Genomic DNA, 24,936 nt, shown 5'->3' on the forward strand with positions numbered 1-24,936 from the left:
CATGGAACATCCATGATTGGTCACAAAGAGTTCCACGGGTGATTCTCAACCAGGGTGGACAAGATGCCATGTCAGCCTAGTCTTAAACCAGGAGCCCGTCTCTTGAGAGGGCCCAGCTCGGAATCAAAGTAATATAATTTTGACAAATTTTATGAGGGGACAGTGACCCAGTGACCAAACTGACGAGTGCCCACCTTGGCTCTCGGCAGCCTTGTCCTCAACCTGTGGTCAGTGGACCACTAGTGGTCCTTATTCTTCAAGCAGTTTTAAGGCGGTCCGTGTACAGCTAGTGAAAATTTATCTACAGCATAACTTCGGTTAAACAATACCCGATTTAACGATTTCCTCGATTTAATGATAGACTATCGTCAAATCAGAATCAGGGCTATACTGAATATCGTGCTTATGGTTGTAATCAACGAGGAAACCTTTCGGATTCATCTCATTTCACCTAATATAACTGTAGTGAAAATAAATGAAATACACCGCCACCTCAGTCATTTCCAGCCGAGGACTGCAGTTTCGTGCTTATTAGCACTCATCAGCCCGGCATAGGAAAGTGACTGAGCTGGAGATGGAAAACCTCTTAAGGGAGCCAAGAGTGCCAAACAAACTGGTAGCTAATATAGATTTAGGCCAGAAGTGGGCGGTAATTTACTGAATATAACATGCCTTGCCTTCAATTTTCGAGTTGAACCGAACGATCGTTTTTGTTCACTCGTCTGGTCTCTGCTAAATTTATATTAGCTACCAGTTCGTTTGGCATTCTTGGCTTTCTTAAGAGGTTTTCCAGCTCAGTCACTTTCCTATGCCAAGCTGATGAGTGCTAATAAGCACGAAACTGCAGTCCTCGGCTGGAAATGACTGAGCTGCCGGTGTATTTCATTTATTTCTGCTTTAGCCCTGACTAATGGGCGGTAATTTACTGAATAATTAATTTACTGAATATAGTGAAAACATTATACGTTCGTATGTGGTAGGATCAGGATTCGGAAGGGTACCAAGTGTGGTCCTCAGAAGTGAAAATGTTGAGGACAACTGTTCTAGAATTGTCCTCAAAGAGCATTTCACATGTTAAGAGGTAGAAATGGAGTGAATTTTCTTTTTATAAACGATATTTGAAACTGAATAAAATCTGCAAAGGGATAGTGATGGATAGGAAAGAGATAGGTGATTACAAGCTTTCTTGAAAATAATAGTTTTAGTGTAGTTCGGAATGGGGTTGTTTCCTTTAGTCAAAAGTAGTACTTTTTGTCACTGAAATTGATAGAATAAGAAAAAAAAAACAAAAAACATGGACTCAGAAAATACTTTAATTTTCCCAACAGTTATTTTTTAATTAATTTTTTGAAATGTCCGATTCTTCAAACAAGGCGTGGTCTTTATGACGTCACAAATGATGCACTATGGCGCATCTTTCTACCGCATTTCCACGTTATGATAATCAAGAAGCGAATTCCTACTCCTATTCCTGTTCAGAGTCACAACTGACTACAACTGTATTTATGCCTTGCCTCTATTATTTTATATACCGATAGATGGCAGCACCATCACCGGATCGAACAGTTAATGAGAATTTAGAACTAGTCCAGGAGCTAATAGCTACCTGGTGCTAGCACCCCCAGAGGTATCGTTTCACTTGAAGGACATTGAGACCACGAGCATATTTAACGTCGCCCAGTCCCCTTTAATGACGACGGTGGGTCTTCGACCATCGAGGTTCGAACTCAGGACCCTCCGGCCCCGAATCCAACACTCTACCGATCGGGCTACCACGGCCCCATGCGAATTACAATTGCGCTCTACGCTTGCTATCAATCATATCGTTGCCAATGCACGTGAGTAAAGATGCGAATTAAATATTTTGGACCGTGAATGGCAACACTGAATGGCATTTCATCATTTGTGATGTCATCGGCAGAAGCGTTAAACGATAAAAGAGCACCGATTTAAGTAATTTTTCTAAAAAATATTAAACTTAAAGAAATTATTTTAAAAATGGTAGGATTTTATGTTTTTAAGCATGTTCTTTCAGAAAAAAATACTTTTAAAATTTTGAAAACGACCCCATTGATAAGAATATTGTTCCACTGGAAAGGAAAGGTTAAAACAGTTTTTACGTTTGAAATGAATAAATACCTTCTTAAAACAAGATAACTAGGAAACACAATGTTATTAACGTACAATTTAACGAACTGACTACACAGGGTTACTCACCTAGAGGTGGTCATGGCACAGACTGCGACATTGAAATTTTTAGGGAGGGTTGTTTTAAGAAGTATTTTTCCCTTTTTTTTGGGGGGGGGGGGGGTCTCTTGGTTTGGGGAGGTCTTTGCGAAATTGAGGGGGGGGGGCTGGCTATTAGGAGGTGGGTACCTCTTAATTACAGACGTGTTTCGAGGTTTCAAGGAGCTCTTTTTTCATTGCAAAAAAAAGTGTGAGCATTTGGATGTGCAGTCATCTAAGAAACGCTGCGAGGTGGATCAGTTTGAATTGTGAAAAACTTTTATTTTTTCTGTCTTTATCTAGATGTTACAATTGCTTCGTTTCATATTTTTTTTCCTCTATAGAATATTTATCTCTGTATCAAGGGGCGGTTTCATTTGTAATGACCACATTCATTGTTTACAGACAGTTTATTTGTTAACATTTTTTTTTTTTTTTTGGAAAAATCATGTAATAAATTTCGACACTATTCTTTATTTTTACTTTCTTCTATATCTAATATATAGAAAAAAGTATTGGATTCGTGCAAATTTTCGAATTTTGAACTTTGACGGATTCGAACGTTTTGAGGTGTGCCGAGTCCATTTCAACCATTTTTGGAAAATGTCTGTCTGTCTGTGTGTCCGTGTGTGTGTGTGACCAGTTTCTTATGGCCACTCTACAGCAAAAACTACCGCATGAAATCGAACGAAATTTGATACACATATGTGCCCCTATGTGAACTTGTGCCCATTGGTTTTTAGGGCGAATCCCTCCAAGGGGAGTGGAGCAATGGGACGTTTCTTGAATTATGCGAGTCTGCTATTACCCAAGAAGTAACTGGCGGAATGAAACAAAATTTAGTCCATATGTTGCCGCTAACAGAAACAGGTTCTGATTCAATTTTGGCGCCAATCGCTCCAAAAAGTGCTGTTTTTTTTTTTTTTTTTCCTTTGCGAATAAAAATAGCTTTATTAATGCAACAATAAGAAAGATACACCCCGATGGGAGATTACGAGAGGTCACTGTGATTTCCAAAAAATTTCTTTACTCGGCAAATTTGATCTGACGATTTGGCAAAGCTATCATCATTCGTCAAAATTCGGAGTTTCATTCGGCAAAATTATCATCATTCGGAAACATTTGGAGCTCCATTCGGCAAATTAAGAATTTCCGCATCCCAAAATCATTTCTAGCAGCTCCCATATCCACTCCTCAAGTCCTCTCTCTTTAAAATATTGCACTAAGCTCCCAATTAATGTTAAACACAAAGCACGAATTCTTCACGCATGTCTCCAATTGTCTCGGCACATAGAAAGTAGAGAAACGACTGCGCTTCACTTCATTGGACAGCGTCACGTGCACGACCGATCCAATCACGTGACATTTTTTTTAGAAGAGAGCCGAGATAATAGAGAAGTAATTTTGAGTCTGTTGCCATTGCAGTGCAAATGTCAAGGCTCCGAGCGTGAAATGGTGACTAAACGGTCGGAAATTATATAACCCTGTGAAAATAAATAGCTCACTTATTAAAAGGTAGCAGTTATATAGTGCTTCTTAAGGTCTTGACGCTTGGAAGATCAAAGAAATTTTGAAACTTTGTATTGATTTTTAAGATTCAAGAGGACGTTCAAACGCGAAATCTTCTGTCTCTTATAAAATGTCCACAATCTATTTTTGTGCAAATAAAAGCGATTTTTGAGCAATGGGACGAATTGCTATTTATCCTCACTTGATCGCTTTTTATCAGATTAACATGACAAGAGGGTAAGTGTAGCTCGATGTTCTTAATATTTAAAGAGACTCATTTTTGTCGTCATGGTTACAAATCGTCTGCGGTTTGCTTTCTTTCAAGGCTAAACTAAAGCCGATTTAACATTAAAAAACCGGTTTGTTTTGTGTACAAAAAAAAATTTTTCTGGGGAAACAGCTACATGGTTAATTTTAAATAGCAAAACTTCAATTAAATACAAAATTTCCATACAACTGATTCCTATCATTTAAGCTTGATAAGAAATAAAAAAGACCATAGTGATATACGCTGTTAATATAATATTTATGATAGTGTACGTGTGCAAATAGACCGTAATAAATACATCTGTATTACCATATTATAATTACCATTTATTTTTCATGGATATTCCTCGTATTACCTAATCCAAAAAATTATCAGTCATAATGTGACTGATATGAATTTCTTCTCCACTTCTATTCCATTTTATTTGCAGAAGGAAAAAAACCCAACTAATAGGGTCCAATCGCAATTTATGATTGCAAAAAACACAATTTAAATTCAAGGCGTCAGAATGGGGCGCTTTCCTTCAGTCAAAAGTACTACTTTTAGTCATTGAAATGGATAGAATGAGTAAAAAAAAAATTATATGGACCCAGAAAATACTTTCATTTTCTCAACAATTTTTTTTAAATTAATTTTTTAAAATGTCCGATTTTTTAAACAATGCGTGGTCTTCATGACGTCACAAATGATGCAATTTGGCGCATCTTTCTACTACGTTTCCACGTTACGATAATCAAGCAGCGAATTAAAATTGCGCTCCACGCTTGCTATCAACCCTATCGTTGCCAATACACGTGAGTAAAGATGAAAATTAAATATTTTGTTCTGAGAATGGCAACATTGAATGGCATTTCATCATTTGTGATGTCATACGACAGAAGCGTAAACAATGAAAGCGCACCGATTTAAGTATTTTTTTAAAAATATTAAACTTAAATAAATTATTTAAAAAATGGTCAGATCCTTTGTTTTTAAGCATGCTCTTTCAGAAAAAAATACTTTTAAAATTTTGAAAACGACCCCATTCAAATGAATGCCAGGAGCTGGATGATGGATATGTTTTAATTTTTATTGCTTTAAACATTCAAGACTGCTTACTGATTTTATTTGTTCTTTTGCTTGACGATATTTGTTTTTGCGCTGTGATTGAAAGATTGCGAGTCACATAGTCAATTGCCTTGTATGGCAAGTGAATGTTACAAAAAGAATTGTATCTTCGCTTATCTAAGGACCTTAGCTATGGTATGTACTGGAAAATGATTATTCTTTAGCAAGCACAACCCATTTCGAATGTTTATTTCATTTTGTATTCTTTAAAATAAATAGTCATTTTGTTTACATTGCAGTACGTAACAGAGATCCAGAGATACAGACACACAGACTTTCAGCTTTAACAGGGTGGCGACAGGAACTGTGAAAAAAAGTTACCTGACTTTTCCCTGATTTCCCTGATTAAGTTCACCAAATTTCCCTGATTTACGTTATCAATGATAATGGTTTTCTTTCTTTGCTCTACTTGAAATCCATTGTATGTTTGTATAAAATGCAGTATTTTAAACGTTTTAAGTTGTGTAAAGTTGTTGAACTAAAGAAATATTTTAAAAATATGGTACTTTTTTAATAAAATGGTTAAAAAAACATATCAAGTCAATTTTTTTAGGGAAAAAAAGCCTACAAAACAGCATATTCAATTTTTCTACATGGAAAGATTATAGAAAATTATAAAAAAAAAATACTTTCCTTCCAGAAACCACTTAGCATAAGAATTTTAAGAAACTATTAAAATTACTCTTAAAAACATATGCGTATTTATGATAGAACTAAAAAGCAATTGAAACTATTTTGAACTAAGTTTTCAAACAGTATAATAATTGTTGCAAGAATAACAAGTAATACTGAAATAATAGCAGTAATGTAGTTATTCTTATATAACTAATTGAGATATTTATGCAAAACAGATGAAACCATTTGACATCCATTCATAGGGAGCTTTTCTCCCTATGAATGGATGTATGTAAATCAAGAACATAGGTTTTAATGAATAAATACAGCATTTTAACAATAAAAAAATAAAGATATTTACTTAAGTGCACAAGTTAACTCTATTTCAAATGATTTCAGTATGTAACGAAAAAAATCTTAGATTCCTTTCGTAACAAACAACTTTAATATGCAAGAAAAAAAAAAGAAAAAAAAGATAATTTCAAAATATATAAAAGAAGAATACAACTTGGTTATAAAATTAAAGAATCACTTAAGTCTGAAGAAAAGAAAACCTTTATAATCTGCGGTGACAACAAATAGTATAACGGCAAAAAACAAAGTTCTTTTTATTGAAAGTTCAATTTTAGCAATTAAATTTAAACCGCGAGAAAGTAATAACTTTTAAGCTTTTATAGTATTAATTCAAAAACCAAAGATTTCTTCTTGAAATCGTGATTACAGTATGCTAATTACTTCGAGACAATGGAATAAAGGCAAAGGAGCTAAGGCATTAATGAAGGCTTCCTCTTTGCCTGTATGGTTGTTTATTTTACATAGCATTGAAAGCGCAAAAGGAAATTTCAAGCTAGGTGAAATAAACAACCTAACAGACACAGAAGCAATCTTAGGAAGTTTATCCTGTGGTTAGTAAGATTCAATACTTTTACGTTGAGGAAAAAAGATGCACAAATATGCGGCAGCGTATAATCGCACCTCATTAATTTTACTTTTTTTTAACAGATAATTGGCGGAAAATGCGTAGGGAATTAGAGTACTTAATTTCGTAAAGCAAAAAAAAAAAAAAAAAAAATTCTTCATAAAATCAATTTTATCTGATTTTTTGTTATTTTTTCAAAATTCCCTGATATTTCCCTGACTTTTCCCTGATTAATAAAGTTCCCTGACTTTTCCCTGATCTCCCTGATTTCCCTGATCTGTCGCCACCCTGTTAATTTAATATTAGTAATAATAATAAAGATGAAACACGTTCAATACTTTGGCCCATCTTGTAGCATAACTTATGCACTACTTTCAAAGCAAGTTTTTGCTCATGACTTTTTTTTGTCAAGGAACATAATAATAGCCTTTGGAAAGATGACTTTTACCCAGGGGTGCCCACAAGGGGGGGGGGGATTATGGCACAAGTTGCGCCATCAACATTTTTGGGGGAGATTTTTTCAATTTATTTATTTAAATGTATTTCTTGATTTATTTTTAATTTAGATTATTTATTATATTTTATTCTGTTTTTATTTCATTTCATTTATTTATTAAGTTTGTGTGTGTATATGTCATTGCCGTAGCAGAGAACTTTTCTAATAAAATAATAATAATAATAATAATAATTAAAATTAAATAAATAAACAAATAAAAAATATTTAAAAAAGTAAATAAAATAAAAAAGAGAACTAAAAAGCAAAAAATAAATAAATAAATAAAAATATTTTCAAAAAAAAAAAAAACTAAAAAAGAGAGCTAAAATATATAAAAAATAAAAAAAGGGAAAGAGTTGAGAAAAGTTTTGGGATGATTTGCTCCATTGAACTTGGGGGGATGGGCACCCCTGCTTTTACCTACGCGTCTCTATCCACTTTAGTTAGTCTGCACCGTTTCATGACATAAAACGTCATTCAATAATGTACTTCACAAAACAAATTGCTTTATTGAAAATTTCCCTTCGGACATGATTCCCCCATCAATTCTTATATAATAGTTAGACTTCTTCCAAAATATTTATCATGACTAAGAAAGTTTTATCTCTCGAATCAATAAATATTTTTCTTAGTCTCGAAATGTGCTTTATTGAAAATTTCCTTTCGGACATGATTCCCCCATCAATTCTTATATAGTTAGACTGCTCCAAAATATTTATCATGACCAAGAAAGTTTTATCTCTCGAATCAATAAATATTTTTCTTAGTCTCGAAATGTGCTTTATTGAAAGCTTCCTTTCGGACATGATTCCCCCATCAATTCTTATATAATAGTTAGACTTCTCCCAAAATATTTATCATGACTAAGAAAGTTTTATCTCTCGAATCAATAAATATTTTTCTTAGTCTCGAAATGTGCTTTATTGAAAGTTTCCTTTCGGACATGATTCCCCCATCAATTCTTATATAATAGTTAGACTTCTTCCAAAATATTTATCATGACTAAGAAAGTTTTATCTCTGGATCAATAAATATTTTTCTTAGTCTCGAAATGTGCTTTATTGAAAGTTTCCTTTCGGACATGATTCCCCCATCAATTCTTATATAATAGTTAGACTTCTTCCAAAATATTTATCATGACTAAGAAAGTTTTATCTCTCGAATCAATAAATATTTTTCTTAGTCTCGAAATGTGCTTTATTGAAAGTTTCCTTTCGGACATGATTCCCCCATCAATTCTTATATAATAGTTAGACTTCTTCCAAAATATTTATCATGACTAAGAAAGTTTTATCTCTCGAATCAATAAATATTTTTCTTAGTCTAGAAATGGTTCGCAGTCCCATTACTTTTTACCAGAAGGAAAAAAATCGCTTCTAACTTCCCTTCTAGTAAAATCTGTGTTCTATTTCTGATGAGCGGGCGCCTAAAAATACTCCTCTTGTATGGATACGCGTCCATCAGAAAAGACATTATCGCAATATTCTCTTGAGTTCTCTTCCAGAAGGGAGAATGAAATGTGTCTGCCCTCTTGGTACATTATGTGATTGGTGCTTCTGGTCTCACAAAATGAGAGCAATTAATTAAAACTTGTACATCAGCTCTTTCTTGTGTGGATGATTATTATTTTTCTTTTTCAGACGATCTGTGAGTAGATGGAATATCTTTCACTTTAGTTTATTAACATTCATATAAAATAGTCATAATACCGCTTTATCATCTTTCACAAAAAATAAATAAATCAGAATTTATGTATGAATCAACGTACGACAATATCGGAAACCAATATTAGAAGTTCTAAGTTTTGAGATTGTTTGACGCTTGGAATTATTTATTTTCGTTTAAAGGCAATATTTGCGTCTGTGAGCAAATGGATTGTTTTTCTTTCATTTTATTAGCATTCACTTATAAATAAATACAATACTGCTTTTGCACCTAACTCATATACGCACAGAAAGATTTTAACTTAGATACACGCCAATATAAAACAATATTGAAACTCAATGTTAAAAAAATTGATTGCGATTATTTTTCTTTTTTCATACAGTCTCCATTTCTGTGATCACATTGTTTATTTTTCTTTAAGTTTATCATCATTCATTTTTAAATGAACCTACTATACGCATAACCCGACACATAAGTTTAAAAAAAACGAATTTAAATATAATTAAATGTAAAACAATATTGATGGTCAATGTAAGGAAATCGATACTTTACATAAATGGGGGGGATGTAAGATTTTGTTTGCTACAAAAAGCTACAATCAATAAATTTCTTTTTTTTTTTAGATTGTTTCTCTTTCCTTCCGTTATTATTTCTTTTCGTCATTCAATTTAAATCGTCTATCACGTGATGATTCTACAGATCTGGTTTGTAAAAGATAGTAGAATTAATAATCACGAGATAGTGATTTATTTGCCAGCATCAACCATTACGTTTGAACAGACTTTGGTTACCGCGCTGTCCCACTGGTCCACGGATGTAATCAATTTCCTAATTTTTTAGGGGGCTGAAAATCCTACCCGTCATTTGGCTCCAATATTTATAAAAATCTAGTTTATCGGTATGAAATTTTCATGAAGAATAACTGCCAACTTCAAATTCACAATCAAATCTCGTTAATCTAGAAATTCGGTTTCTAAAACGTTTCTAAAAATTAACCTTACAATGAGGAGAAGACTCCCGAAACATTGTTTTTTAAGGAAAAACAAAAATCCTGCATCTTTTTAGAATAAAGAAATCAGTACATAAAAAGAACTCGTTACAACAAGAGAAACATTTTTCAAATAATATCAAGGATTCCTTCACAAATCTCCAACAAGAAAGGGAAAAAAGTGCCGAAAAAGCGTTTTTCGGCTAAAAAAAACTTCGAAAATCGTTTTAAACTGAGGAGAACTTTTTCCGTAGTTCCAACTGAACTCTCATTTAATTACTGCTGTTTTAAAAGCTCATAATGAACTAAAATTATTCATACAAAGTATTTCCATTTCCCAAGACTCAAATTTTTATCTTGATTTCGAAGAGAAATTTTGAAAACATATTAGATTTAGAAAGTCAAGGAAGACTTCTCTTTTTCCTGTCTTTCCCTTTCTCAATCTTTCCCTGACTCGCTGTTTTTAGGTAGGCTTGCCAGATTTTTGAAATGTTCAACCGGGACACCGGAAGGGAAACCTCTCCGCCCCCTCCCCTCAGTGTCGCGGGATATTTTCAAAAGGGGTTCACAGCCTTGGCTGGTTTTTAGAGTATTTTAGATGGTAGTTCATTCTCAATGCTATGAATAAATGGATACTAAATTATAAACTAAAACCAGGAGTAATAATATATGATCCAAGCAGATAAATTTAAACATTTTATTTTCTACACGTTAATACTTTCAAGTTACTTAAGAAAGGAGAAACACTTTGAATAAGGGGAAAAAAATAACAATATTTGCATGTACTTTACATTAGCTTTTTGGTTTTAATATTGTTGTAAAAACCTTCACAAGCTTATTCAATATTAATTGAACATATTCATGTTGCAAATGACAAAGTAATTATTCTAAACAATCCTTTACAGTTAATTATTGTTCGACTTTTTGGTCATCTAAAGTCAAATTTATCATTTTCCGGGACGTGAAGTAAACCGACCGGGACAATGGAATTTTTTCTGAAATCCGGCACTGTCCCGGTCAAACCGGGACGTCTGGCAAGCCTGTTTTTGGGAATAGGCTGGTTTACTTACATACTTTTCACGGCTTTAAAAATCACAGCTACGATGAAATGGACCACAAAATGTCAATAGAATTTCAAAACTATAATTTCGTGTCCTTTTATGGCTCTTTTTGGGGAGTTCAAGAGTACTGTTGCTCAAGCAGTATGAGGATTTTTGGATGGTAGTGCAGTGCGACTAACTGGGACCAAAAACTATCCGGATAGTCCGGGTAATAAGCAGAACACATTCTTAAATAAGCAGACTTAGCTTTTATTACATTAAAAAAAAAAAAAAAAAAAAAAAAAAAAAAAAAAAAACATTCTAACAAAACTACGAAGTGCCATTTCTCGGAAATACAAAATCATTTATAGTTCCACTGCAGTTGGATTAATGCTTCAAAGTACTCCATATCGTTTGTTAAATATGTACTATACTTTATTGTACTTTATATGCAGGAATTATGCCTTTAGTCAAAACAAAAACCGAATATTTAGCGTGAAAATAATTCTGTTTTTGCAATCATAATTTTAAATTTTTATTTAAAGAAATACAATCATTTTGCGATAACTCGAATCTAAAGGGACCGACAAAATTTTCGACTTATCGGAAGTTCGACTTACTGCTAGTTTTGGATTTCGGCATTTTAGTATTAAAAACCATCGAATATTTTAATATCTACATATAACAGACAAAATTACAGAACTTAAAAGTTTTTAAGCACAATATGCACGGTTTAATCAAAAATATTGAGAGAGAAAAAAAAGCATTTTTTTGATTTCGATACTGCTGGAAGCACTTGAATAGAGCTGTTTCTACTGCAGGAAAAGTGCACATCTTCATTCGTTTCAAATTTGGATTCATGGATTATACAGCTGTGGAAGTTTCTTTTTTTCTTTTAATATCATTGACAGAGTACTTGTCTAGACATCTTGAATAGTAAAGAAAACTCACTCTATTTCTCAGGAACTTATCAGCAAATGATCGAACAAAAGAATAAGGGGAAACGCATCTTAACTTAGGTCAGCCTTTGAATAAAGGTACAATCAGTTGACCTGACAACTTGGCCGATTAAACGCAAATTCGTAGTTCAGTAACATGTTACAAGTGTAAACAGTACAGTACAATTAAAGAAAACAAACTAACTTTATCGCACATTGGCTCAACAGGTGATCTTCTTGCTTTAGAGGCCTATTGTGCAGGAATTGCAAGCAAAGGTGAATTGATTTTTCTCCCATAGTTTTTTTTTTCGTTCTTTCAAAATAAATTTCGAGTCATCTTTGAAAAATCTTCGAATCGAAGGAAGTTAACTTCGAGATATTGAGAATAATTATCATGGAGTTAAAGACAAAGAGGACTGGACTTGATAAAAACTTCGAGTTATAGTAATAATCGAACTATCGGACTTTGAGTTATCGCGAGTTCACTGTATATATATTTTTCACTTTATAAATTTTATCCTGATAAACCGGAGATTCGAATAACGGGGACCGGACGAACGAGGTTCTACTGTGTTATTCTGTATTATATTTAGAAGTTCTTTAACTACAACTAAAGTTAAACCTAAATGTTTTACAAACTAGAGTCTATAATAAGCTGGAACGTATCCATCAATACGAGACTGAAATAAAAGATAGCTATTTAGGAAAACTGTTTGGGTTGGGCAAAAAATGGAGCCTTTTCAAAACTCGCGATCACAAGTTTGCCTGGATTTGTCTTGTTTCCAGGTGGCAAAAATGCGTATTAATAGCTGACTATTGACTTGCAAATCTACAATAGCTTAAAATGTCTGGTTAATCGACAAATGCGTAAATAATATAACGTTTCATCGTTTAAACATGTTACCAGCTGCCTTGCCCGGCAATACACGGGATTGTTAAACAGTTCTTGATAGCAATAATTACACCAGCTACCAGCACCACGCGTACAGTAATTAGCCACAAAATCACGATCTTTTTTGAAAACGGTATATCTATTGTCAAATAAGTCAGCAGAATCAATATCTTCGCAAAGCCAAGTTTCAGTAAGACAAATTACATCAAAATCTTCGGAAGAAAAAGAGCTAAACATGTCAGAAGTTTTAGTTCTCAAGCCACGGACGTTTTGGTAATAAATATTGAGTCATTTATCATCAGTGTCAGAATTGGGTCAGCGGGTTCCTTTAAAAACCTAAATCAAGATACGGAAAAGAGTCCCGAAAAAACATTTTTAGGCAGAAAATTGCAAAATCACGTTAATAGACCATCTAAAACACCGAAGAATATAAAGGCAAGAACTTTAAAAAATTTAAAAAAGAAAATGAATATTCAAAAAAGTATAATGTTCCTCAAAAATCCTTACGCCTGTCAGCATAATGTTCTCCGAAATTCTCGATTAGAATAAGAACAGTCCCTTAAATCAGCCCCCCCCCCCCCACCCTCTCATTTCAACACTAACAATTTCTCTAAAAATCAAAATTAAATGTAGGACCGCGATTGCAGTCAAGGATTTCATTAAAAGTAAAAATGAAATGTTTGTCTGCTTGCTACAGAAAAATATTAATTAACGAAAAAAGGGAAGGAGAATGAACAGGAAATATGAAAAAGGCAAAATGAAATTAAAATATTTGAGTAGCATAACACAGTGACTTTTCGGATCGTTTGAAAAATGAAGTTTCAGTAAAGAATTAAAATTAGTCAAAATCATTCATAACTCAAGAATTTACGAAAAAAAGGAGAAGAAAGAAAAATGAAGTATATTTTTCTATCTTCTGCAAAAAAAGAAATAGCAGATAATGAGCGTATAATTAGAATGTATGCTATATGTCCCCAATTATAACTGTAGATCTGTTTGACGTAGAAGCATGAAACAAATTGCGTCTTACGCAAAAGATTTCGTTCTTTCTATCAGTATCACAAGTAAAGATTTTTAAGCCCATTTTCGCTTCTTAATTTGTGAAAGAATGTTAATCAACGTTTCAATTAATGTATCTGCTAGTTAAAGTAATGCAAAGATAAAACCGGTCAATCGAGATTCCACGAAAAATTAGGAATTTTTCGGTTCTCAGTTTGACTCTTAATTCACCGCCGTCTTCTAGGAAATGAGGTTACAGACAGACACCCAGACATTTTAATAGACGAGACATTTTTAATTAAAAAATAATAAATACGTACCGAAATTTGTATCAGCAATCTTAAAATCTTGTCGATTCAAAAGTTGAAATAATCTGATATCAAATTATTAACCAAAGACACAATCAATAAGATTAAATTCCAGAAAGGCTTTCTTACTTCAGCATAGAATTTCGAGTGTGCAGTCGAGTGAAAGCATCCTCCCTTAAAAGAGACTATAATCAAACGATTCCATTTCTTTTATCGCTATTGGCACGTCGACGTGGGAATAAAAGAACAACTAGGTCGCCGACAGAGCCTCCCGTTGCATGCCCAAAAAGAAATCGAAGCCCCCATAAAATATCCTTTCCTTCGGTAGTTAAAGAAGTTACGGTCGCGATTGTCTGAGAATGACCGTCATTCAATATTCAGCGGACATGTCCAGGCGTGTTGGATGTCACGAGATCTTTTCTGACACAAAGAAGACACCGCGAGAAGAGGAGGTCGTATCCATGACGACGCGCTATACAAACAGAGAAAATCTTCTTGGGAGATGATCTTTTGCGAAATATTCGCTCTCCCGGTGTATTTCTTATCAGCGGAGAAATTTTGTTTGAAGAAAATTGCAGACAATTTGTTTCACGAGAAAAAAAAATGGCTAGATTTTGGCATATTGGCTTAACTCTACTTTGAAGCATGGGTGTCCATCTAGAGGGGGGAATGGCGCTGTCTGTGCCATTGAAATTTTTAAGGGGGGTGTTTTGAGGGGTATTTTTTACTATTTGGGGGGGGGTCTTCGCGATATTTAAGGAGCGTGCGCATTTGCTCTTAGGGGGGCACCCCCTACTTTGAAGCACTTAATTGAACGTAAGAAGTTTCGTTTTTTTTTTTTTTTTTGATGCATCGGCAATGATTGGCTTTTTTTTTTCTTTTTTTTTTTGAGCAATCACAATTGCTTATTGTTCTTATTTGACTGTTTTGAATTCCTATCATTTTATTTTCCCACCAGCACCCTCTGCCAGCACCACCGTCGCGTCGACCGGTTGCGTCCATATCCTACACACACGCGCATACACACACTCATGCCTGCGCACAGACACAAACACACACACATACACACACTCATGCCTGCACACAGACACAAACACATATGCCTACATACACACAAGAACGTCTACACACGTACACCCACAGCACTGCATACACAACACGCACCCACACACATGCGCCTACACAAACACACGCGCATTCATACACACACATGCTCGTGATTGCGAAAAACATAATTTGAATTCAAGATGCCAAAAATTCAAATTTATATATATATATATATATAAATTTATATTTTGACGCGTCCATCACCGACTTTCAAGTTTTGATTTTTCGTAATGTGAAAAGCTTAGAGTAAATGTCTATGTATGAGGAGTAAAGTAATAGAAGCCGTTCAAATTTTTCGGCATTTGGTGCTTCTTGGTCGAAACTATTTAGGTACAAAGCAAATACAGTGAAATCCCGTTACAACGAACTTCAAGGGACCGGAAATTTCGTTCGTTGTAACAGGAATTTCGTTGTAATGGAATCCAAATAATGTAATAGCAATTATATAGGGACTGAAAATGTATTTCGTTGAAACGGAAATTTTGTTGTATTAGTATTTGCTGTAACGGAATTTCGCTGTAGGAATGAATCCCTCTCAATCAGGTCGAAAGCCAGCGTCAAAACCGGTTTTATTTCAAAACCAACCCATGCTTCTAGTGAACGGACACTGGCTACCTTGTCTAGAGGTCACAGAAGTCTGACTGCAATGGTGAGCTGCCGGGTTCGAATCCTGTCTCGGGCATGAATGTACTTTCATACATGAAATACACCGCCATCTCAGTCAATTCCAGCCGAGGACTGCAGTTTCGTGCTTATTAGCACTCATCAGCCCGGCACAGGAAGTGGATGAGCTGGAGGTGGAAAACCTCTTAAGGAAGCCAAGAGTGCCAAACAAACTGGTAGCTAACATAGAATTAGCACTGACCGGACGAGTGACCGAAACAATGGTTCGGTTCGACTCGAATATTGCAGGCAAGGCAGGTATATTCAGTAAGTTACCGCCCTATAGCCAGGGCTAAGGCAGAAATACATGAAATACATGGAATTGACTGAGCTGGAGGTGTATTTCATGTATTTCTGCCTTAGCCCTGGCTATAGGCCGGTAACTTACTGAATATACCTGCCTTGCCTGCAATATTCGAGTCGAACCGAATCATTGTTTCGGTCACTCGTCTGGTCAGTGCCAATTTTATGTTAGCTACCAGTTTGTTTGGCACTCTTGGCTTCCTTAAGAGGTTTTCCACCTCCAGCTCGGTTAGTCCTATGCCGGGCTGATGTGTGCTAATAAGCACGAAACTGCAGTCCTCGGCTGGAATTGACTGAGCTGGCGGTGTATTTCATGTATTTCTGCCTCAGCCCTGGCTATAGGGCGGTAACTTACTGAATGAATGTACTTTCTCTCTCCTGTCTTTGTCCTTTCTTTGTGTGAATAATTGCCTACCCTATAAACGGGTCCTATGGTATGTGTGTACTATGGAAGTCGGATTTCACACCAAATTACGGTACAGTTGGAAAAGTGAAGCAGCACACTCCAAATTACAAGCCTAGCTGACACAAGATAACAGCAACTGAACGGACACTAAAAATGCAGGGATAGCGTGGATAATATTATAATAATAAATTGCTTTATCAACTAACCTTTTTCATTTTACGGGCTAATAATGGCATTTAATTGATATACCATATGAATTTAATTAGAATTTGGAAGAAAATGGAAAAAAAAGTCGATTCACTTCAAAACAAACTGAATCTAAATTAGTTTTGCCAGTAAATTGTTGGACAATCATTCAAAAAAGGAAAGAAAATGAAATTGTTCACCGAACCTTTTTCAAAGTTTTAAGCAATCGTACAAATATTAAGTGGGCAAAGCGTGACTTGAGGGTTTTTTGTCACTTCTGTAAAAAAAATTAAAAAATGGATTCAGCCGATTTTGATATTGAACGCTTCATGTAAAACATGAGTAAGTTTTTGATGCATCAACGATGGTAGACTAATATTCTTAAGACGTGAAACCATTGAATTTCAGATGATGGTTTTGGTGAATGAGATAAACTTAGAACTCATCTCCAGCCATTGAATCTGGGGGGGGGGAGCAAACTGGGGCCCTTGCCATGAGTCGCATCTTCTGGGGGGCAGCAAATTCACCCAATTTCTGTACTTTTTTTTTTTTCATTTAAACACAATATTAAAACTCGAAAGAAGGTGGGTAGGCGCGGCAGTTTCAAGATTTGCCCCGACTTAAAAAAAATAAAGTAAAAAAAAAAAGTCGGTCCGGCACTGCTCATGTCTGTGAATAATAAGTCCTGATTTTGTTACAAAGATGACTTTTTCGAGGGAAAAAAATCATTTAAAAGTTTTAAAGATGGAAAATGTATCCTTGATAGATACGAAAAGCAAAACCCTTTCCTGAATTAAACCGATCTAATTTTCAATGTACAAACTTTACTTTATTTGTCTTAGTTACTATGGTAACAGTTAAGTAAGGTTACAGTGAGACAGTCACACAGACTGACAGACGGACCGAAATCCTTTTTCTCCATCTTATGAACCTCATAACAGTTCATAAGCCTCCAAATCGCTTGACCCTTCCTTTTAATTAAATATACGTTTTCCAGTGAGTGTTTTTACACGAAATTTATTACACAGGGTTTTGTTACAGGAGATTTATGATTTTTATTACTTCCTTTTACAAAAAAGGAAGTATTGTATTCGCGAAAAAGTTTTCACCCAAAAATCGGCATTAATTTCCATTTTGCTCACCCCCGAATGAATGTTGAGTTTTTTTTTTTTTTTTTTCAACCCGACCACACGTGGATATGTGCCTAGGAAGAGCAGACGCCCGAAATATTAATTTTGACGATCCCCGAGTTACTTACAACGTGTTTTCTCGTGACGTCTGTATGTACGTATGTATGTGCGTATGTGCTATGTATGTCGCATAACTCAAGAAGGGAATGTCCTAGAAAGTTGAAATTTAGTACATAGACTCCTAGTGGAGTCTAGTTGTGCACCTTCCTTTTTGGTTGCATTCGGATGTTCCAAAGGGGGTGTTTCGCCCCTTTTTGGAGGGAAATCATTGTTAATTTCGATGTAAACTCAAGTGGTGTTATAATTTGGCGGACACTCGGCGATATATCGCCAGTCTTTTGGTCGCCAAGTTTTGTTGCCAACTTGGCGACAAATTTGGCGATTTTGTTATATTTTTTAAAGTCTGGTTTCAATTTGGCTACTCTTGGTGATATTTAGGGCGTAAACTATTGAATCATATTAAAACTGCCAATAATGAGAAAATGACATTAAGTTGGAGTAAAAAGTCATGTGATGTCATCAGCTCGTTTTTATTTTCAAATTCTCATAGTAAAGTACGCTGATAAAGAAGGTAAGAAAAGCGTGTTAGCGTCATATTTATTTTCCTGGAAACATAAAACGGAGTGGTGAAAACAACTGGGAAGTGTCTTTCACTACCACGCATAAAACACGGGCAGACGAAACTCATTTCCGAAGCCGTAGTTTGTTTTCGTAAGAAATACTAGACTCCTCTTCCTTGTAAACACTTCTTGGCTTTAAACATGTTCTGTTGACAGACGAAAGTAATATAATTCCTCACTCCTTTAAGTATCGGAAGTACAACGTTTATCTTTGTGAGGAAGGAAATAAATGATTAAATCATCGTTATTAAAGCTCAAAACTGCAAATTTGTGTCTTGATGAAGTTTATTTAATCACTCAATGACTGTAGCTAGCGCTCCTCGTTTTCCTCTGCAGAAATGGATTTATCATTAAACCGGGTTCGTTATAGAGGGGTTCAGGGGTGCTCCACCCGCCTCTTTCCTTTTTTTAGTTCTCTCTTTTTTTTATATATATTTTTGAGCAATCACGATTGCTTATTGCTTTCATTTGACTGTTTTTGGCGTCCTATCATTTTATTTTCCCACCGCCACCCTCCGCACTATAACCGTCGACCATAACGAAATCCGTTTCCAGGTTGCATCCATGTCCTACACCACACGCGCATACATACACAACTACACACGCACACAAACACATACATACAGATACACATACACACACGCATACATACAGACACTTACACATATATACACACAAAAACATACACACATTCATGCCTGCACACAGACACAAAAACATATGCCTACACACACATACACATACCTCCCACACACAAACACACAAGCCTACATACACACACTCGTGATTGCGAAAAACATAATTTGAATTCAAGGTGTCAAAAATCAAATTAATTTTTATTTATTTATTTATTTTTGATTACTATTATTATTTTATCAGAAACTTTTCTTTATCAGAAACTTCACACACACACACTAAGTAAATAAATGAAAAAATATAAACAAAATAAAATAAATTATTTAAATTAAAAATAAATCAATAAATAATTTAAATAAATAAATAAAAAATTTAACCTCCCCTCCCCAAACAAAAAAGTCTTGATGGCGCAACTTGCGCAATAATCTCCCCTTTTGGGCACCCCTGGGTTTAAACTATATTCTATTTTTGTTTCTATCACACGTTCCATTTGGTTTTTGTTGTAACAGTTGAAGATCTTACAAGCCAACAAAGACATCAAATTTCTTGAAGTTTGTAAAAATGCCATTCCTTGTGTTTACCAAACTGTACATATGTAGGAAAGTGTGTAAGAATAAAATTACATGAAGTATGAGTTAAAGAAATACGATTCCCAACACGCATACATGAGCTCACGCACCCGTTTCTTTTCAATTATTAAGAAATATTGCTTAAATATAGCTTATTGAATAGGCGTACAAGGAAGTCATGTTCACATTAAATTTTATGGGATAGATGTGTGTGGAAAAATCTGTGAAAAGGACTTGTTCAGTGTCCTTTCAAATTGAATAACATCGTGTAACAAGCTAATTTTCTGAAATGTTTCCGAGAAATAAAACCAATTAATACTTTAGTAAAGTCAGACCAAACAACGTAAGTAGAAGCACAAATTTGTAAATTACAGCAGACACGTGTTTCGGCGTTACAGGGAACGCCTTTTTCAATGCAAAAATAATGAGCTTATGGATGAAAAGACATCCGACAAAAGCTATGTCGGATGTCTTTTCATCCATAAGCTCATTATTATTTGCATTGAAAAAGGCGTTCCCTGTAACGCCGAAACACGTGTCTGCTGTAATTTACAAATTTGTGCTTCTACTTACGTTGTTTGGTCTGACTTTACTATTCAGCACAAAGGTATTTATTTATCACATTAATACTTTATTCGAGTGAAGTGTAGCACGGGTTTTCTTTAATACATGACAGCTGAAAAAAATTCGTGTGTGTCACAACAACGATCTTAAAGACCAGAAAATGGAACAATGCAAGGAAATTAGAAAATAAAATGGAAAATAACAGAATATTCTGGTGTCTACAAAGGTCAGCAGAAAAAATACTTGTGCAAATTGTTTTCTCCAAATGCGTATTCAAGTCATTAGTAATGGGACACTCTTTTTGGCGCTACAGTGAAACCTGTGTAAGTTGACCACTTGCGGTGCACTACTTTAGTGGTCAACTTAAAACAGGTGGTCAACTTAGAGAGGTTGAACAATATGATAAAATCTAATTCTGTGCCTGAAAATAGCGGTCAACTTAGACAGGTGGTCAACTTACAAGGGTGGTCAACATTACAGGTTTTACTGTACTTTGATTCCGTGGTTTTAAGCTGTATTACCAATCCTGGTTGTTCTTTCTTTTACAACAGTTCAAACCGAAAGTACTCTAATAAATTCCAAAGGATATAAAAAAATTCTAAGTGTGACTGAATAAATTCCAAGTAGTTCTAAGTCTACTCTTCGAAAGTGCTTATCAAAGCACATTCAGAAAATTATTTTCCTGTTACAGTGAAACCTGTGTAAGGTGACAACTTGCGGTGCACTACTTTAGTGGTCAACTTAAACAGGTGGTCAACTTACAGATGTTGATTTATATGATAAGGGCTAATTCCGTGCCTGAAAAAAGCGGTCAACTTAGACAGGTGGTCAACTTATATAGGATGGTCAATGGTCAACTTCACAGGTTTTACTGTATCAGCAAACCCCCACTGTAGGAGAAATACGGCTGCGTTTGTGGGTGGAGGATAAATGTTTCGATAACATTAAAAAAAAAAAAATCCGAATGCTACACAAGTCTTTCAATTAAAAAAAATATCTGAAGTTACAAAGAAAAAAAAATCCCTATATTGAGACAAAGGAGAGGAATAGAGCCTGAGTTACATTCACTAGTTTAGGCTAGTTCTTCAAAATGAAGAAAGTACCCAATTTCAAGATAAGATGGATATGAGCATTTCTGCACATTTTTTCTTGTATTAAAAGTTAGACGTGACATTGAATTGGAAACTGTGTTGAGTAAAGCTAAACTTTTTAAGCTCGTAATTCTTCACTCAATTTCCATGTTCCTTCAAACGAGTTTTCAGGGCTCCATATAACTTGGGTGTACCTTTGGATTGTACAGTAAAACCTGTGAAGTTGATTACCCTTGTAAGTTGACCACCTGTCTAAGTTGACCGCTTTTTCAGGCACGGAACTAATCCTTATCATATAAATCAACCTGTGTAAGTTGAAGACCTGTTTAAGTTGACTACTAAAGTAGTGCACCGCACACTAGTTAAGTTGACCACTAAGTAGTTGACCTGTGGTCAACTGACACAGGTTTCACTACATATGATTTGTCAAAAAGTAGTCTGATTTTTAGAGACCGATAGATAGCTTTAATAATCTTCACTTAAGTATTAGTATTCTTATAAGAAAAGTAAAGCAACACTTGTCCTTAAGGTCGCCTCAAGGTTAAAGTTTTAGGAGAGCGGAAACTCTCAATTTGCCGAATGGAACTCCAAATTTGGACGAATCGTCAGACACATTTGCCGAATAATGAAATGATGTTTGGGAGATCACGGTGATCTCCCATGACCTCCCATCGGGGACTTAAAACTATCTTTAAACTAGCTATCGGCCTATGCTTATCCTATCGTTGACAGCGATGATAAAAACTAAGTTACTTCTTTTTTTTAAATCTGTTTCCTAATCAGATTTACTAGCCTTAAAATCATGAATTGGGATAAAGGAAAGTAAAAAAGCATAGCAGTCTGATTGCGATTCCATGGAATCGTTATTGTTTAGCTTATTTATTGATTTATTAAGAAATCGAGATTGCTTATTGATTTCCTTTTTTCGTAGAATTTTGTTAGCTTTGCGATTTGTAGGTACCGAGTCACGTGATGAATTTTCATAGCCCAAAAAATTATTGCCATTAATCGCCCCTGGTAATGAATTAGAATCCTTCGTCATAGAAAACACCATCTCGAAGCAGTTTTCAGTTCAAATAATAACAGAAATAGTCACTTTATCGATAATTTAAACAAAAACACTGCCATTTCTACATTTGATTTTACGCATTTTCCAACCCTAGCCCTCTGCTCAAACAATATATCTTCATATCCTCCTCACTTCATTGGTTGAAAAAAGATTCGATCTAATATTTTAGAAGTTTAAAGGAAAACAAGTACAAGTAAAACTAACAATAATTACAACAATTAAACTTGTATAAATTTGCATAGGAAAAAAATGCAGACATGCGTTTCGGGGATGCAAATAATTATGTTTTCAATTCCAAAAGATGTGAGCTTATGAAAGTCTTTGTCGACTTCTAAGCATGCATAGGTTCACACCTTTTTGGCATTGAAAATACAGGTTCCCTTGCAGTCCTTATACACAATCTGCAATTTTTAAGCACTTATATTATACTTGGTCTGATTGTCACGGAGAAATCCGAGGCCTGCTTTTGCCGGCCTCGGATATTGTTGCGGCCTTAATTAGATAATGATGATAAATTCTCTACCTGACTTGAGCCGCACTTTTCCTCGTCTGTGGAGTCATATTCTTGGAATAAGTGAAAACTACAGGAATACTTAAATATTGTCCTTTCGGACCCATAAAAGTTATGTTGTCCTTTTGAGTGCATTATGAAAAGTGCTTAGTATTTTTTAAAACATTCTGTTATTATAAAATTTTGCGCTGTCAAAAATATTATTGAAAAATTGATTTAAAAAAAATTGAAAATTGAAGTTTCACAAAGATATTTATTTCTGGCTACTTTGCATTCTTTATAACAGAGTTTTTTAATTTATTTATTAAGTGCAACCCATTTTAATATCCACTTTTTCCGCAGGCTTATCTTCAATAGTATAGTTCGATTCAGTAGCATAACTAGGGGTTGGCACTAGTGACTCTCGCCAGGGGCGCAGCAGCCAGGGGTGCGGCATTTCGACAGATTAAACAAAAAAAATTTAAGAGTTTTTTTTTTTTTTCTTTGATTATAGAATTTGAAAAATGCTTTAATTTTTCTTTTAAACTTGCAAGAAAAAGAGCTAGAGGAGGTATATATAAACTTCTGAGAAGGAACATTGGGCATCATTGAAAACAATTCTAAAAAAGAAAATAAGAAAAAAAATTACAATGCTGCCTCCCATTTGTCAAATTAGTTAATCAAAATGTTCCAAAAAAAGATTTTTTTTTTTGGAGGTCACAATGACCTCCGGTGACTTCCCATGTGAGCGATCCAGCGGGGGGGGCGTAATTTTTTAGTTCACCAGGGGCGCTAGACCCCATAGTTACGCTACTGGTTCGATTGCAACCTTCAAAAATGACTTACCTGCAATAAGAACAAAAAATGTTCCGAATAGTACTTATTGTCATTAAAAGTAACCCAAATTATTTTTTAATTATTAAATGTCAATCCGAAAATAATTTCGCATTTTTGGCTATCCATTCATTTACAAGAATTAAGTTTATAATTCCCGATTCAATCGCGATGACGTTTTCTCTGCTGTTCATTCGAAAACAGTGGCGGTGATTTAGAGGGAGTGGGGGGGGGGCAATCACCCCCTCCCCACCTTTTATGGTTCTTTTATTTATTTATTTTTTCCAATTTAGGAACCCAAAACTAGAAATTATTTTAAAAAAAAAACATACGTGTCGAAATTTTCAGATCATAATTATTTGTTTTACTTCCTACATCTGCTTACGTGGCTACTAACGTAACTAAAAGTGGCTACAGGCAGCCACTTTTAGTTTATGTATTCATTGGTTAGATGTTAGTAAATCAATTGTTTTACTTATGCAAGCCATACTTCCTTAATGAAATTATTACCAAGTTTTTGTGATATCTGCCTAATACTTCCGAGTAAATAATGTAATTATTATTCATGTCTAAGTGTTTCTTCGGGGAAAGTTATTGTGTACATAATTCATCAAAATGTTAAGAAAGACGTGAAGTTAAGCTGTTTGATTTACATCAATGGGGTCGTTTCCAAAATTTTAAAAGTATTTTTTTCTGAAAGAGCATGCTTAAGAACATAGGATTTGACCATTTTTTTAAATAATTTCTTTAAGTTTAATATTTTAAAACATTACTTAAATCGGTGCGCTTTCATTGTTTATGCTTCTGTCCGATGACGTCACAAATGAAGTGCCATTCAGTGTAGCCATTCAGAGAGCAAAATATTTAATTTGCATCTTTACTCACGTGTATTGGCAACGATAGGGTTGATAGCAAACGCAGCGCGCAATTTCAATACGCTTCTTGATTATCATAACGTGGAAACGCGGAAGAAAGATGCGCCTGAGAGGCATCATTTGTGACGTCATCGAGACCACACCTTGTTTGGAAAATCGGCCATTTAAAAAAATTAATTAAAAAATAACTGTTGAGAAAATGAAAGTATTTCCTGGGTCGATGTCATTTTTTTTGCTTACTCTATCAATTTCAGTGACTAAAAGTACGACTTTTGACTGAAGGAAACAACCCCATTACTATTCATATGCTCTCAAAATCAGCCTTAGCAAAATTTTATCTTTTTTTTTTTTTTTTGCTGCCTA

The 24,936-nt window shown here is 34.7% G+C and overlaps 2 protein-coding genes across 3 annotated transcripts in view; both read right to left on the reverse strand.

The window, feature by feature from the left end:
- The window catches only part of LOC129227044 (ceramide phosphoethanolamine synthase-like), a 183,349-nt gene that overhangs the window by 119,510 nt on the left and 38,903 nt on the right, over positions 1-24,936 (reverse strand). Inside the window, exon 1 of one of the 2 annotated variants that reach the window (XM_054861684.1) lies at positions 14,100-14,294. The exons of the other annotated variant lie outside the window; for it this stretch is intronic. The gene's annotated coding sequence lies outside the window, so the exon portion shown is untranslated. Of the gene's footprint in view, positions 1-14,099; positions 14,295-24,936 lie in introns of those variants that run through there. 2 annotated transcript variants of the gene reach the window in all.
- LOC129226270 (probable maltase-glucoamylase 2) overlaps positions 1-24,936 on the reverse strand; it is a 101,998-nt gene that overhangs the window by 49,274 nt on the left and 27,788 nt on the right. The gene's annotated exons all lie outside the window — the stretch shown is intronic.

The sequence above is a fragment of the Uloborus diversus genome, chromosome 7 (assembly GCF_026930045.1).
Source record: "Uloborus diversus isolate 005 chromosome 7, Udiv.v.3.1, whole genome shotgun sequence".
Taxonomy (NCBI): Eukaryota; Metazoa; Arthropoda; class Arachnida; order Araneae; family Uloboridae; genus Uloborus; species Uloborus diversus.